Below are 16,820 nucleotides of genomic sequence, written 5' to 3' on the forward strand. Positions count from 1 at the left end.
CCTAATGAACTCCTTCATCAGATCCATGTAACTATCTAGATATCAGAATATCTAAAGCTTGTGAGATCATCTTTCTGTCTCCACAGAAAACACTGTTACATGCAAGTCTCGACAACAATATGCCAATCCCTATAACATATTACTTTACTTTAAGTCTATCAGTCTATTATAAAGTATAGCCCCACTTCATGTTTGTATGAACACTTTATAACTACTTGAATAAACTTAGGATTACTTCCTTTGTGAAAGATTTGTGCCTTTATATATAGTTACATATTAATGCTATATATATGATTAAATAAATGATCAAATAAATAATTTATTCATTAATATTAATATCCAAAACAATTGTATTTAGGACACTAAATTCCAACAAAACTGCATCTCAAAAGCTTATATAATTTTGAGTCAATAAAAGATATTTGTCGATTAAATTCTATCTTGTTTCTTAATTAAGGCAACAAGACTCGTAATACAGGTATATAAACCGAGTGAATCCTAGATAGGTTAGTATTCCTTGATTTCCAAGGATTTCTATTTCTTGTACACATAAAGGTCTTTTTCTATTTCTGATTCTTTGTTATTACCTTCCAATATCAAAATTTATGGATTGAGTTGTGGCTTTAAGTTTTTTAGCCATTTCAGATTTTCTTGGTATGAATTATGGTCATTCCTCTGATATATTGATGCAGAATGTGGACGGGCATAAACGTAAGCTGGAGGAAACCGAGCAATTACTAAATAAACGCATGTTTGTGATACGTAATTCAAGAATTTTTCTTTAGTTAGTAGTTGCAATTTGCTATTTACACGAATTGGTCTATTCCAATAACCAGTGGCGGAGCCAGGAATCGACACCTGGGGGACTAATTTTAGTCCGACTATTAAAAATAATTTTTCGAACTCCAGTCCGTTAGGACTGGGCAAATTTTTTGAAGCTTCGAGCACACCGAAACTTTATCGTTTTGGTATGTTGGCTAAAAATTATAACATTTTCACATTTTTTTATTTTTAGCTATAAATTTTTTATAATTTTCATAAAATTTAATTTAGAAATTAAATTAATTGAGTCTCAACTGTAAGAAATTGATTTTTTTTTATAGAAAAGAGATATAATAAAAATAAATTCAAATAAAACAATAAAAAGTCCAATTGAAAAATAAAGTTCAAATAAAACAAAAAAATGAGTTTGGTCATACCGAAACTTTATCGTTTTGATATGTTGGCTAAAAATTATAACATTTTCACACTTTTTTTATTTTTAGATATAATTTTTTTATAATTTTCATAAAATTTAATTTAGAAATTAAATTAATTGAGTCTCAAATGTAAGAAACTGATTTTTTTTTATAGAAAAGAGATATAATAAAAATAAATTCAAATAAAACAATAAAAAGTCCAATTAAAAAAATAAAGTTCAAATAAAACAAAAAAAAAAAGTTTGGTGTGGTTTGAACCCATGACCTCTCCCTTTAAAACAAGACTGTTAAACCAACTCAACTACTTTAAGCTATTCTTACTACATAGGTTAAATATACATCAATAATAGGGAGGGCTAGACGGGACAAAATTAACGATACTCAAGGGTGGAGCCGGTGGCGGGGGACTTCGGCCCCCTCGGGCTCTAAGTTGGCTTCGCCCCTGCCAATAACATGGACCTCATAAGCATGTACAGAAACTCTGTTGAAGAGCTTCTCAAGTCTGAGCCATGACTTCCTGTTGCTTGGCATGGGTAAGAGCTTGCAATAAAATCTCTCAAGTACAAAGTAATTAGTTTTATGAGTCTTTCTTTATTTGTTAAATTTGTGTTTGTGTTTATGTAGTTGTTAGGTAATTAGCTCAATTTTATTAGTAAATTACAGGTCATACAAGGATTAATTACATCATAGACTAGTCTGAGCTTTACATTTTAAGGTTTCAGGTGAAACCTCTAATTTGGGTGGGAGCTCAAGTTGAAAGGCATTCTAGGAGTAGACTTGAGATAATGGTAAAATCTCGTGACAAAGGGAAGCACATTATTGGCAGTCAGAGCTCGTGATGTTGCAAATTGGCACTCAGAGGCAATGCCATTTGTGTCGAGATTTCCAATGAGCACAGATGGAGCATCAACAACTTAGAAACAAGAGGGAATATCATGTTATGGTTTTATTTTGATACTGAAATGACATTAGTGTTGCAATATCAAGCTAATGATATTGAAATGACATACTTCATTAAATTTAGTTTTTTTTTTAAATTTTAGAATCATGTATATTATATGTTCTTTTTGAATTGATATGTATATTTAAATTAACTAATAATTATTGTAGGTAGCACATTGGAATATAAAAACCAGTATATATATATATAATAAATAATGCTTAAATTATATAGGGACGGTTTTAACTGCCCCTTGGTCAAAATGGATATTATAGAATCAGGTATAGAGGCGGTTTAAACCGTCCCTACAAATCCATTGCTAATTTTTACTCTACCCCGTCGGTGATGATTTTCGTCGCTAATTTGTAGCTCCGGTCCCATTTGGCGATAGATTTGGGGTGGTCGGTAAAAATTCCCCTAGACCTTGTAGGGCGGTTTTAACCGCCCCTATAAACAAAAAAAAAACTGCCTCTATAAGCAATTTTGGTTGCAGTGTCCTTTCCTTCTAGTAACATTCTTCTCTCAAGCAAGGTTAGATCATTAACCTTCCATTATTTAACCTCCAATAACCTACATCCAAGTATACCCTACGTAGACAGAAGATGCAGAGTTATTTGTCATCTACAGGGAAAATCGAAGTAACTACAAAATCTAGACCAGCAAACTTACCAAATAATACGGTACGAATTAGACATTATATATTTTTATGACATAAGACATGTTTATTTTATCTAATATACTTGGCGCGATAATATTTTTGAAATTTAATTATATGTTATTTATGTTATTAGATGTATGTAAAGAAACAAAAAAATAAGAATCATGATTAATATCTTAAGTTCATTTTAATAATATGTTAAAAAGAAAAAAAATGTAAATTTAGTACAAGCTTTTACATATTTCTAGGTTATCGGTTTGTTTATAGTTTGTTTGATTTTCTGTTCGAGATTTGTGAGGCACCATTTAGATGATCATCTATCAATTAAAGCTTTCTGCGTACGTTGTGACTCGAACTCAAGATATAACTTAAGCGATTTGGGACCCTTAACCTCTCAAGCCAATCTTAATTGGTTCTAGGTTATCAATATATATATATATATATATATATATATATATATATATATATATATATATATATTTATTTATTTATTTATTTATTTATAGAGAGAGAGAGAAAGATATGATTAATACAAAATATTATATTTATTACCATTTTAATTAATAATTAAAGTATGTTAAATATTACTATTTTATAATATATAACTTTATAATTACTATAACTAAAAAATTTAGGTGATTTGATTCTGAAACACCTAGCTTTTTAGCGATTTCTGCCTATGTCTTGGGGCACGGTAGGATTAGAGAAACGGTCGGAGTAGTGGAGGAGACAGAGGCAAAAGCCGAAGGAAGGATTTGGGGCACGGTAGGATGTGAATCCAAGATGGAAAGGTTTCGATATGGGTAGGTATAGGTTTTGCAGAGATGTCGATATCATGGTGTAAAAAATGCCCTTGCGCCTTAACATTTGTTTGTCAATTGCAATTTTTCTTATAATGTGGTTGCATTTTTAATAGAGGACAAAATTAAAAAATCTCTTTAAATTAGAAAAAATAATACCTTAACACTTTTTACCGACAGAAAATTTAACCTGTCTTTAACTTTTTAGAAATATCGACACTTTTTTTAAAAGCGTTGTTAATTTTTTAAAAATTCCATCATAAGAATTAAAAGCGTTATTAAATTGTTAAACAAGTAGACACAAATTAAAAAGTGTCGTTAAATATTAAATACGGGATAAAAAATAAAACTATATTTAAATAGAAAAATACCGAGACACTTTTTCACAACGCAAATTTTAAAAAAATGGCGATGCTTTTTCAAAAGCGTCTTTAATTTTTTTAAAATGCCAACATATAATAAAATATGTCGTTAAGTAACAATAAAACCAACACAAGTACAAAAGCATAGCTAAATTTTAAAATATAGAGACATATGTCAAAAAAACGGCATTAAACAAGTGTTGTAGTATACCTTTTTTTAGTGAACAATCCTAAAAAAATTCTGATTTAATAGTTTATTAAAATAAATTATTTTTATTATTATAATTAAGTATAATATATTTCGAAAACATTATCTCATCATATTAAGGAGATAAAAATCAAATTTTCCAGAGACAAAAAAAAAGTAATACCAATTTTGAGTACTATTCCCTAGTGCATCTTGTTCAAACTAAACACGCTCTAAGTAAAATAAAAATTGACATTATTAAGTCGATGCCATGCTTGGCCAGCTCTACTATACCGCAGTAACGAAAGCTGTCCGCGGAGCCCCTTTTTATTCCACTTTTGGAAAAAAGGATCTTAGTGCCCTTTTTCCTTTGAAAAGTTTTGAAGTGAAATATGGGTATCCTGCTTCTTATAGCGAAGCGCAAGAGTTTTCCTCTATTTCAAGTGCCAAAAAAGAGGACTCGACCAGTGATTCGATTAGGCTCGGGTAAAGTCCTTGATCCAGGTCAGAAAAGAAGGTATTATGGAGGCCCCTGTGAAATGCCTATCGTCATCACAAGTCTACTTTTGTCCACTACGCTTGCCTGCTTCTCGGGCTTAAAAAGGAGCATATATAAAAAAAAAAGACGAGGTGCATAGCCTTTTAACATAGGGGAGCGGTAATAAGACGACTTTTCCGTCTCAACAGTTAATTGCGCATAGCCCAAGGAATAGGAAAAGCGGGGATATCAATAATAGAGGAGCGCTTACAATTAGATGTGAAGGCTTGGCTTACAAGCAAGGAAAGGGCAAGGATAGAGGTGAGTGAAACTTCGACAATATCACCGAAGAGGATTGATTCCCAAAATCCTCTTCTGTATATTAGATATGAGAAAAAGGGACCTTTACCTAAGACATTTTCAGTACACAGTTCTGTCCTAATTCTTTTTTTTTCACTTGAAAATAGAGCAATAGGAGAAAAAAAGGCGTTATAATTTATCCTTTGCGCTCATTCTCATTGCTGACCTCCTGGTAGTCTTACAAATTGGTATAACGGTCCGCATGATCCTATGGGAATTCGCAGTTAATCATTCACCAACGCTACATTTGAAGTATGCAAACCTGAATTAATGCCCTACCACGCCATGGCTATGAAGCTCATGAAAGAGTTCGAGCTACTCTAATTCTGCCACGTATAAAAGAAAAAGAACGATAAATCAGATGCATTCGCCAAGTTAGTAGCCGCTCTAGCAGCCCCCCTGGTGGCAGAACATAAAAAGTCATTATACATGACAGGTGTTGATCCCTTATAACATGACAAGTTAGTTCCAAGGGGGGGGGGGGGGGGGATAGGAACTATTTAAAAATTTGTCCGTTGAGGCTGACTTCTTTTCTTATGAAAAGGTTTACACAGCGTCACTAAGTAGATTCAAGACACAAGCTTAGTCAACTTGTGACTAAGTCTGCTTCTTTACTTGAGTCAGGAAATAGCACTTAGAGTCTATTCCTGAACTCAGCTTCTTAGTAAACTTAACTCAGCGTGAGTTCTTTACTTAGTCAGTTTTATAGCAAGCAATATAAATTAAAGGAGTTTAAGGGTAAGAAAGATGTTACTCAGCAGCATTATCCTGGTTCGGCCTCTCCGCCTACGTCCAGTCTCCGAAACTCGTTCCGAGCTTTTTGAATTCTCTACTGAGCTCTTTAAAGGTAGAGCACAAAACCTTTTACAGATAGAAGCTGAGTATAACAAGAGTACCTTCCTCTATACCTCTACTCACTCCTATATCTACGCTGAGTACTATAACCGAGTACTCAGCCTCTCCTTTCTATTCTTCTAGAAATGATAAAGTGTTTGTCCTAAACAACGATTGCTAAGACACTTTAGATGATTGAAAATCACTCTAGACTTTTACAAAAAGATTAAGAATTGGTGTAAGGTATTTGCTTTGCTTTTCTCACAGGAACTTCAAGTATGAATTTGGTCAGCGTTTCGACTAATTGAAGATCTGCATCGATTGAACCAAATGGATGGCCTTTATATAGTGACACTTGAGGCACCTGGTTATTTCGAATTTCGAAATAACCATTGGAGGGAAACGGCTTCCTGTCATTATCACTCTGGGCGTGCTCAGCGTCGTTGGCCAATAGGATTCTTGCATCTTCTGTCTTCGTCAGTCCTCGACAGAATGTTTCGACATTTAAGGAAAAGTCCACGAGACAGCTTCCTGCGCCTTCTGAACTTTTCCCAAAGTAGAAATACTTTGTCTAGAAGTTGAACATTGTCTGCCGGTGTCCAGACTGCATTGTAGTCCAACTCAGCAGCTTCCACTTGAAGCTTTTGCTTCGAAGGCTTCTCGATCCTTCTTTCGCTGAGTCATTGTTTTACTTGATACGGCTTCGTTTTGAACTTTTGAGCCGAATGGTCTTGATGTGTTAACTTGGGCTTAACTTCCACTTTATGGACCTTTGGGCTTTTTTAATCTTAATGTCTTATAAACAATTAAACTCAACATTGAACAAACACATTAGTGTAATAAATCAAAACATTTAAATTAGAATATTTTTATCATTACTTAAATAATTTTGTCAAATCAAAATCATGTGGAAAGGTGTTTCAATAACAGGGTCCTTTTTTTCGACCGGAAAGAACTTATTCGGTATCGCAACGCTGTCACCATAGTGGAAATGGCTCCCTACATGGAAGTATCTATTGCAGATTGTATGTAGACATTTTACTAGTTTAGCAACGGCGGATGGCCAGAAGAAAGGTACAAAGGAACCCAGCTTCGAAGGAGGTTGCCCCAGTATGTGTATTTAAATGAAACTTTAAACAAAAAAAAAAGTCTTATGATGTGGTTGTGATGTTTGTCTAGTGATGAAGCAAGGCAAGCCATGTACGAAGTACATTCTGGGGGTGTGGTGCCCACCGGTCTAGGGCAAAGATGCGAGTTAAGCTCACACAGATGGGGTACTACAAATAAGTAATACCAATTTTCATTTCTATTTCCTAGTACATTTTGTTCAAACAAAACACGCTCTTAGTAAAATAAAAATTGACATTATTAATTTGAAAAATTTATTGTAACTAACAGTACTTTAATAATAGAGAGTAGTCGAGAATAGCTAAGAGCATCTATAATGGTGAGAGGGTTGTACACCATCCAACCATTTCACATCATCCATCTCTAATAATTATCTCTTCAAAACAACTTTAACCAAAAATCTTCTCTAGTGGTTAGTCACTATCAATACTATTTAATATGACTCACACATCATAAAATATTTTATTTTTAAATAATTAACTTATTTTGTATAATAATATAATTGATAATAAATCAATATTAATTGAGAAAATATTTTTTTTATAGTTTGTCCGATTTCTCGGTTCAAGACTCGTCAAGTACCTTTTAGAACTCAAACTCGAACTCGAGATCTAGAAAAACTAATAGTGAGAAAAAATATCTATTAAGCAGTATTTATTATTGATTGAATAAATGTTAATATTTTGATTAATTTACTTAACTGCATTTATATTAATAATTTGGTTATATTTACAAGAAAAAAGAATCCAACTATTCATGTATATATGACGTTGAAACTTATATTTTATTGTCTAATATTTAAGTTAAAAATAATTAATTATCAAGGAAAATATTATTATAGTTGGTGGGCCTTCATAAAACTGATTGATAAAGATAAATCTCCAAATAGACGCATCTTACTAGCGTTTGCAAGAAACGATTACAGTATTGTTCCTTCGTATTCCGCACGTCATTCTCAAGCCTCTATCACCACATGATGTTTTACTTTTGAAGAAAAAGTTCCAGCGACTCGCTGCCTTCTAACGACTTCCTTGAAGATACCTCTAGTGGTTAGTAACTAGTTTTCATTATTTTTGCAATTGCAATTTGATCGACCATTAGAGTTGCTCTAATATCAAATAGTGATTCCTTGACATATTGGTGCAAATAAGTATGAAAACAATAGAATGATAATTGAATAATATATTACTAATATATAAGAGACATAAAGTTGAATTTGGAATGTATAAAGTACGTCTATCAAGTTTTATATGGAAGGTATTTATTTGAGTTGGAATACCTGGTGCTTCCTATAAAATCCCGAGTTGAAGTGTAGCCAAAGCTCGTGATGTTGCAACATTGGCACTCAGAGGCAATGCCATTAGTACCGAAGTTTCCATTGAGCACGCATGGAGCATCAACAACTTAGAAACAAGGGGGAATATTATGTTATGGTTTTATTTTGATACTGAAATGACATTAGTGTTGCAATATTAAGCTAGTGATATTGAAATGACATACTTCATTAAATTTAGTTTTTTTTAATTTTAGAATCACGTATTGAATTTAGTGATATATCAAAAGTTGAATTTTTTGATATTATATGTTCTTTTTGAATTGATTTGTACATTTAAATTATCCAATAATTATTGTAGGTAGCAAATTGGAATATAAAAAACAGTATATATAATAAATAATGCTTAAATTATGTAATATTCATTCTAGAATCAGGTGTAGAGGCTGTTACAAAGGAATGCTATGAAACTGACTAAAAATGCAAAAACAATTCTGAAATTTTAAAAGTTGCTAAAGTTGATTTGATTGACTATGCCTTGTTTGATTGGTTGGTTGAGCTTGTAAGCTTAGTTGATTCTTCATTATATAACCCTTATTTGTAATCTCTCTTCTTTATGTTCTCCAGTGAGCTCTCCCACTCTCAATAACTGCTATCACGTACTGATCAAAAGGCTAAGAACTACCCCTTAATTCTTCAAAAAACTGATTCTAACCATAACCCCTTTAACTCCTCCACTAATTAATTTTATTATAATAAATTGATGATTAATTAATTAATTAACCGTAAATTTACCAAAAAACCCAAATTACTTATTTAAACCTAAACTTATTTATAACTATAAATTTGGCCCTAAATAAATATGAGTGTAACAATCCTCTCATGTGTTAATTAATAAACGCATGTTGACAAAATGAAAAAAAAAATGAAAACTTAGAAGATCAAATGGCGTTTTTACAATTATTTTGACAAAACAAAAAATATATCGAGGATACCATTCCCTTCATCTCCGTCTTTGCATCTTTCTTCTTCATCTTTCAAATGTAATTAACTTTCATCTCATCCAACAAATTAAAGACTTCCAAATTCCAGGATCAACAAGCACTCAAGTAAGTTCATTCTTCCATTCTCAATCTAATTTTTCTAATTCCAAACATTTCTCCTCCATACATGTATGATTAGGGGTTAGAATTGTTTGAACTTTTAGTGAAATTGGCTTGTGATAATGCTTGGATTAATGCTTTTGATGTGTTTTGTGTGCAAATTACATTCCGAAGCTATTGATGAAATGCTCAAATGAACATAACTTTGCATGTACAAGTCCAATAATTACCAAATTTGAACCATATATACCCTTATTTTGTTGTATGGAAGCTATTGAAATGCTCATTTTTACGAAAGAAACTATGAGAATTACTCCCACTTGGGAAAGCGGAGTATATTTTTAGCTTAAATTTTTCCTCTAAAGACTAGGGGTGTATAAATGATAAATCTATTGGGTTGGATTGGATTTTAATTCAAATATTTGCATGCATTTTTTTTCTTCTTTCATTATATACATATATATTACCTACAAATTACATAATTAAGAAGTGGAAAAGAAATATTAAGATGAATAATCGATTTCCCCCTCCCCTAAATTTTAGTGTAACAAAAAAAAAAAAGAGTAGACGATTATAAATCATTTTAGCTTTTAATAAATTTTGTGTTAGAATTGATAATATATTATCATTATCATTATTTCATCACTATTATAAATATAGAAATTGAATAGAACAATTATTACGAAATTTATATGTATAATTTATAAATTTGTAATGGAATTGAATAATGAATAATCTGTAAGCTAGTTGGGTTTTAATTTATTAATTTATTCTAAACACCCATAATATAAGTGATTCTTGTTCATTCTCTATAATTTTAGGATGCTCGTTAATTATGTGTATAAAAAATAAATTACAAGCATATAAATTAATAAATGAATCATATCATACATTTATGTAAATTAAATTTTCTATAAATTTAACAAGTCATATATCAATTTACTAAACATAAGACATAATTCGATCACAACTAGTACCAATTTTTTGTTTTTTTTTTCCATTTTTCACCTTTTATTACTGTATTTTACGTCACGTTTTTCACGTTTTTTCAATTTTCCACAAATTTTTTTTTTTTCATATTTTTTTTTTTTCATGTTTTTTCTCTCATTTTTCACGCTTTTCTGTTTTTATTATTTTTCTCACTTTTTTTATTGTTTCACAAATGAGTTAAACGGGTCAACTCGACTATACTGATATCCAACATGTTTATTATATGTGTTAGTTGGGTCGAACAAAAAGCGAGGCCTAAATTATAATATCTTTTTACTTTATCTTAATTAAAATGTAAAAAATGAGAAAAAAATATCTAAATATTTGAATTAAAAACCAACCCGACCCAACTCATTCCCATTGAGTATTTGATGGGTTGGATTGGTTTTAATGGGTTGGGTTGGGATGGTTTGTAATCGAAACACTACAAATTAATTCATTATGCACCCCTACTCAAAACATATGCACAAACTTGCTTGTTTTAATAAGATGTTTATTGGGTGTCACACGGCCTAAAATAATAGGAAAAGTAAGACAATTTGAATGATTTTGAAAAAAAAAAGATATCATTTGGCTTAGTTGAATATGTAGTTTAGCAATTTGTCAAACTTCCATAACATGATTTAAAGGTAAGAAATTCATATGTAGATGGAATCTAACAACTATACTATGAATTTGTACAGGTTCAGACAAAATGGACACTTCTTAAAATTATAGCAGAGTATACTATGAATGGTTTTAAGGTAAAACCTTAACATTGGACATTTCTTGGACACTACTTACAATTAAAGTGGATAACTATACCATGAATCTGTATATAGAAGAGTATATTTTAGGCAAGGGTTGCCTTGAATAGAATCATACAATTTTATTCTTCTCATTCAAATAAATAAATATATAAAAACTTATTTCAAAATCATTTTATTATTCTAATTAGGGTAAATTTCAAATAAAACCCTTGTGGTTTCACTAATTTTCAGATAAAGGACTGTGGTTTACTTTTTGTCAAAACGAGGATTGAGGTTTCACACTTGGATTAATGCTATTAAAGCCATCTTTAACGACCTGAAAATGAAAATTTTCAAGAGTTAAAGTTGTTCAATGTCATATTTTCTATGGAACTACATTTTCGATTTTCGAAAATCATCTTTTTTGGAACTTTCTCTCTCTAAACATTAACTTTCTCTCTCTTTACCAAACTTCATCTAAATAATCTCAAAATAAAAAAGTTGAAGAATTAAAGTTGCTTAGAATATTAGTAGTTCTTAAAATATGTCATTTTTGAAGTCGTCAAGGGTGATTTTAATAGAATTAGTCGAAAAAGTCCTTATTTTGCTAAAGTTGAAAACCTCAATCCTCGTTTTGACAAAAAGTAAATCACAGTCCTTTATCTGAAAATTAGTGAAACCATAGGGGTTTTATTTGAAATTTACCCTTCTAATTATACTCTTACAATTAAATCACAAAGTTGATAGAGCAGGTTCATGCTCAAACATCAAACAGGTATTAGACACAAATGCAGTTGTCAAAAGAGACTCGGGATCATACCAGATTTTTTCAGCCTTAACAAATTAACAACCTCTCGTGTGGGTTCCTTCTGGTACTCCACATCTCTTTTTAATTTCAAGGCTGTTCCATATTCCGCCTGCACGAATGTAAGCCATATCAGTAGAAGAAAAACAAAAAGATCATGTAAGTCGTAGCAGTAGAAGAAATATATAGTGTAAGACAATAATTTCATCAAAAGATAACACTAATAGTTCCATATAGATCGGATCATATATTTCTTGTAGTGAACCAAGAACGAACTAACCATGTTAGACACTTATAAAGTCGTAATTGATATTTATTTAAAGATAATACTAATTAGTTCAATCTCTCAATATATATAATACGTTATCAATTGAGGAACATGTAAAGTGAAAAATAGAGTAATCAATTAGGTGGTGCTACCCATCAATTGAGATTGAAATTCAATATTGTACATATTTCATTGTTGTTAGGCAAAAATTGACATGTTCAATCAACAATAATTGATTCCATTCAAAGCTACATTAATTACGAATTGGCAAGTAATTTTTAGATGGATCATGTTCTGAAAGATATCACACAACCATATCAGTCACTTATAACATGAATTCATTTTATGAGTGGCTCATACCTGATGAAAATGATGTTTGCTCCTTTTGGATGAGCAACTCTAACCAGCCTGTCAAGATGAGAGAAGAAGGCGGCTAAGAAACATAAAATTCAATTCCACTAATCATGAAGCCCTAAAAGAGGGAGTTAAATTGCATTCAATTAATTGGTATGGAACAATAATACAAGGTGAAACATCACCAACCAAATGAATAATTAAATATGATAGGAAACAGAAACATCTTAGCAAAAAAAAAAACATCAAAGTTGATAAAAGTACAAAGCCTTAGCAACGATTAATATATGACCTTGTGCTTAATGAAGCTCAAATTCAAGCTATTCTAGTAGTGATCAAATCATGAAAAAATAACCCACAAATCAAATGCAAAATACCCACAGATGCTTTAAAATCAAATGCAAATAAAAAACCCACAAAATCAAATGCAAAATACCTACTAATTGATAAACTCCAATCTTTAAACAAAAGGCACAAATCATAATGATAAAAATGAGGTAAATAAGCTATATTTGGAAGGATTATAAGAAATTATAAGCAGAAGCAGATAAACTGAATGTTAAATGCATACTGATAGCAGAAAAAATTAGGGATTCTAGTAAATCAAACCTGATCCTTATCTTCGAGTTGAACGACAAGGCGACCAATAGGTAATGAGATTCAATTTGTCTTTAGATTGGGTTCCTCTAACAGCTAGCGCGAATCGAGTTTACAAAACAAAACAAATAGAAAGGGATGAGAAGTAGGAAGAGCAATGAAAATAAAGGGGAATAGCCAGAGATTACATGATTTTAGATGAGAATGGCAGAAGAGAATAAGGACGGCGGAGGAGATAAAAAAGATGGAAGAGAAAAAGACCTAAAACAAATAAAACTTTGTATTTAATTATTTATTATAATTATTATTTTCAACCTAACAATTGAAGTAGTAGTCCCAATATTTTAAGATTACTCCCAATATTATTGGAGCTCAAAAATTGACTGGCTAAAATTTGGTCAAAGTATGGGCGCCAAAATTCATGCCCATGGTTTGCAACAAAAATAACATTTTGGGACTTTGTTAGTCAGAACATAGGGAGTGAAATAGAATCAATCCCAAAATTCAGTCCCAATTTCCTTGTTTTCTTATAGTGTGAGCTTATTTAGCCAAAATGTACATGAAAATGAATTTAACTTCTTATATTGATAACCAAAAGAGTATGTTAAATGAAAAAAAGCAATTGCTTGGCTAGTTTGGAAGAAAATGAGTGTTATAGAATTGTTCATACTTTGTCATGAAATGTGAAAATGTGAGAGGTATGAATATGTTGCAATAATGGTGTATGGAAAGTATTGGACTTTTTTGACCTATCAAGAGCCTAAAAATGGGTTAGGCCTATGACCCTAGTAGTATATAAGGGTAAGTTTTAGATAGTTTTTTGTAACATAAGTGCAGCCACAAACATAAAAGAGAAGAAAGAAAAATATGCATCTTCTTTCATCCATCCAGCCTTAAAGAATCTGCATCTCCTTTCATCTATCCAACACTACTATTCTGCTTATATATAGTGGTGGGTGATAGCGCGACGCCTAGTGGTAGAGTTTCTACGACGAAATATATATATTATGAGTGCGGACTCTATATCTATGGATGTGATCTTTATAAATTGCTCTTAACTCTACTAGACGCTACGACTACTTAGGAGCAAGTGTACCGCATCGTATCAAGTAATAATCCGGTTAAGACCAGGTATCGAATCCACGGGATTTATAATTACAAGTATTAGACGACTCGGTTTCGTATGTTATTTAAGCGGCGATTACTTTGGGGTAAAGTAAGACACAACTACACACTATCCCTAACTATTGGCGACTCAGATTTGTGTAGCTAAAACCCTATGAAGTGGGATGAATATCGATAAGTTATAACCACGATAAATAACGACTCTAAATGTATACGGATAATAGTTTACTCTTGCAAAGATGACTAAGTGTAGTAGGACCGACCCGTGAAGCACATAGACTACGTGATTCCTAGTCAAGGCGTGTCTAATGCGGGGGAATTAGAAACTAGGGCCCGTAAGTTCCATAGCTTGTCAATTCCTACGGTTTCCGGTTTGTCACTTCCGGTAGGGCAACACCTATATAACTCCCTAAGGATAGCCCGAATGGCGTCAGAAATCGCGTTCTCCTACACAATAATCAATTATCAATATCAAAACAAGTAGCAAACACTAACACGTAAAGGGAAATAGAGATTATAAATCATGAAATTATAAATATAAAATGTATATAAATGGAATACAACCAAGCCTAGTACATAGGAAGAGTACAAGCTAATTAGCACGTAAAAGGGGAGAATCCGCCCTTGAAACTAGCTAACCGGACTCAAAGCCGTCTCCTAAGTCGTGGAGGTGGAACTCTTGAGCTTGGTGACGAATGGTGGAGCGGAGCTTCGATGAAATGCCGGAACAACCGAACAAGCTCTCGAGGTGGAGAGTTTAGCTACAAAAACTGAATCTATACTGCAACAATAATCAAAACAAGTATAGTTTGCTCTCTAGTGTGTAATTGTTTCTTGGTGTAAAATGAAGTTCAAGAGCTTCCTATTTATAGACATCAAGCAAGGGCAATGTTGTAACTTCACAAAGTACAAGTATGGAGCAACATTATTTGGTGCAGAAATCCAATGATACGCCCCGCGTGAGTTGGTCTACGCCCCGCGTAAGTGCCCATTCCGTCAGAAATCTCCTGCATGTGGACCAATTCCGTGTCTTGTTGTCTCAAGCACGCCCTGCTTAGCTAAAGTACGCCCCACGTGTTTGAGTCTCTGAAGTTTTATTGCTTGAATTGGAGCTTTTATGCCGTGTGTAGCTGAAGTACGCCCCGCGTAAAAGAGAAGAGTTGACTCAGGGAGACAGTGCAGTCTGACTTTCAGGATTAGGCCAATTATTTCCGACATGTGTCATACGCCCCGCGTATGCTGAGTCAATTCCACATGGCGCCTGCGGATAAGGCAATTATTGCTGACAACATGTTTCACGCCCCGCGTATTTGAGTAGATTTTTGCTCCTTGCTCGTACCTGAAATACAAATCTTGCGAGCCGAGTTAGCTTGACGTTTTTATTTCCTAAACTAATCAAAAGCACGGAAAATTAACTGAAAGTACGATATTTATTTTTATTTCTTTATTTTATCAAAACACTTTATTTTTGTAATTAAACTTATTTATTTTATCCAAAATCAACCCGTAAATCACGCTAAAAGATAGGGGTAAAATACCCCTATCAAACCTCCTCGGACTTTAAAGTTTTACTTGTCCTCAAGTAAAAGAAATCGAAAGACAAGGGATTGAGAAAATTAAGAAACAAACCGAAGGTTGGTTTTTCCAAGTGCGTGATTTCAAAGTTATGGTTTTATGCAAAGGTTTCGGTAAGTACCTACGCAAACAATTGAGTACGAAACTTGTTTGAAACCTCCATGATCAAGATTAACAGGCAATATTAACGGGGGTTGATTATCTTTTGAGAACCCGATAGTACCTCACCAAGGGATTTTGCTCTTACGCTCAATTTTAGGTGGGTTGGTGTTTTAGCACTCTTCTTTGCACTTACTCGAGATCATGTTGAATTTGCATTTTCATCTGGGTTTTTCCTCCTAAAATATGGTTAGGCAACATTAAAAATGAACCCGGAGGGGGGTTGTAATATGGGTGGCTTCTTTAGTGGTTAGTTTAAAGAAACTCGAGCTCAAAAATACCGTTTTGTGATTGCACCGTATTTTTGTTTATTTCGGCCTTGGCGAATTTTACAAAATATACTTCAAAATTGCTCGGGTGGAGCTTGAGAATGCCTTTTTATTTTTATCGTATCCTTTGTTTTGATAGAGGCACAAAAACAATATTTTGAAAACTTATGGTGCTCATTTGCTAAGGCCGTGACTTATTTCAGGTAATTCGGGTGCAACTTGATTATGTCAGTATTTGAACAAGAGGAAAAAGGGTTAAATGTTTAAAAGGGTGTTAACAAAAAGGTTGGTTAATAGGCTCGAAGGGGTTTCCTAATGTTCAATGAAAATGAGAAAAATAAATTAAGAAAAATTAGCCTAAGTGGGTTCGGTTTATCATCTATTGCCTTTTTACCAAAAATAAGTGTACTTAACCCGGTATTGGATGCAAATTCTATGAGTCGAGTGAAGTCAAAGCTCTCGAAAAATTGTGAAAGAATTAGAGTTCTCGTACGAACTCTTTTAGGCTCAAAAATACCTCACAAAGATTCGGGTTTAAATTATGTACTATCAAGTCTTCGCTAAATTCTCAACTATCTCGTTTTTATTGCCTTTTTAAAGTTTATTATGGAGATAACATTTGGGTTAA

At 32.5% G+C, this 16,820-nt stretch overlaps 1 long non-coding RNA gene across 6 annotated transcripts; it reads right to left on the reverse strand.

Annotated features, from left to right (window-relative positions):
- Positions 1-1,931: 1,931 nt before the first annotated feature.
- LOC136202607 (uncharacterized) lies at positions 1,932-13,352 on the reverse strand. 6 transcript variants are annotated; one of them, XR_010674510.1, is made up of 5 exons: positions 13,077-13,352; positions 12,474-12,521; positions 11,861-11,957; positions 8,226-8,349; positions 1,932-2,112 (listed from the first exon to the last, which is right to left on the reverse strand). It is a non-coding gene; the product is annotated as an uncharacterized lncRNA (long non-coding RNA). The 6 variants fall into 6 exon arrangements; XR_010674508.1 differs by lacking the exon at positions 1,932-2,112 and adding an exon at positions 7,823-7,972; XR_010674509.1 differs by lacking the exon at positions 1,932-2,112 and adding an exon at positions 7,823-7,976.
- Positions 13,353-16,820: the final 3,468 nt, after the last annotated feature.

This window comes from Euphorbia lathyris, chromosome 8 (genome assembly GCF_963576675.1).
Source record: "Euphorbia lathyris chromosome 8, ddEupLath1.1, whole genome shotgun sequence".
In the NCBI taxonomy this organism is placed as follows: Eukaryota; Viridiplantae; Streptophyta; class Magnoliopsida; order Malpighiales; family Euphorbiaceae; genus Euphorbia; species Euphorbia lathyris.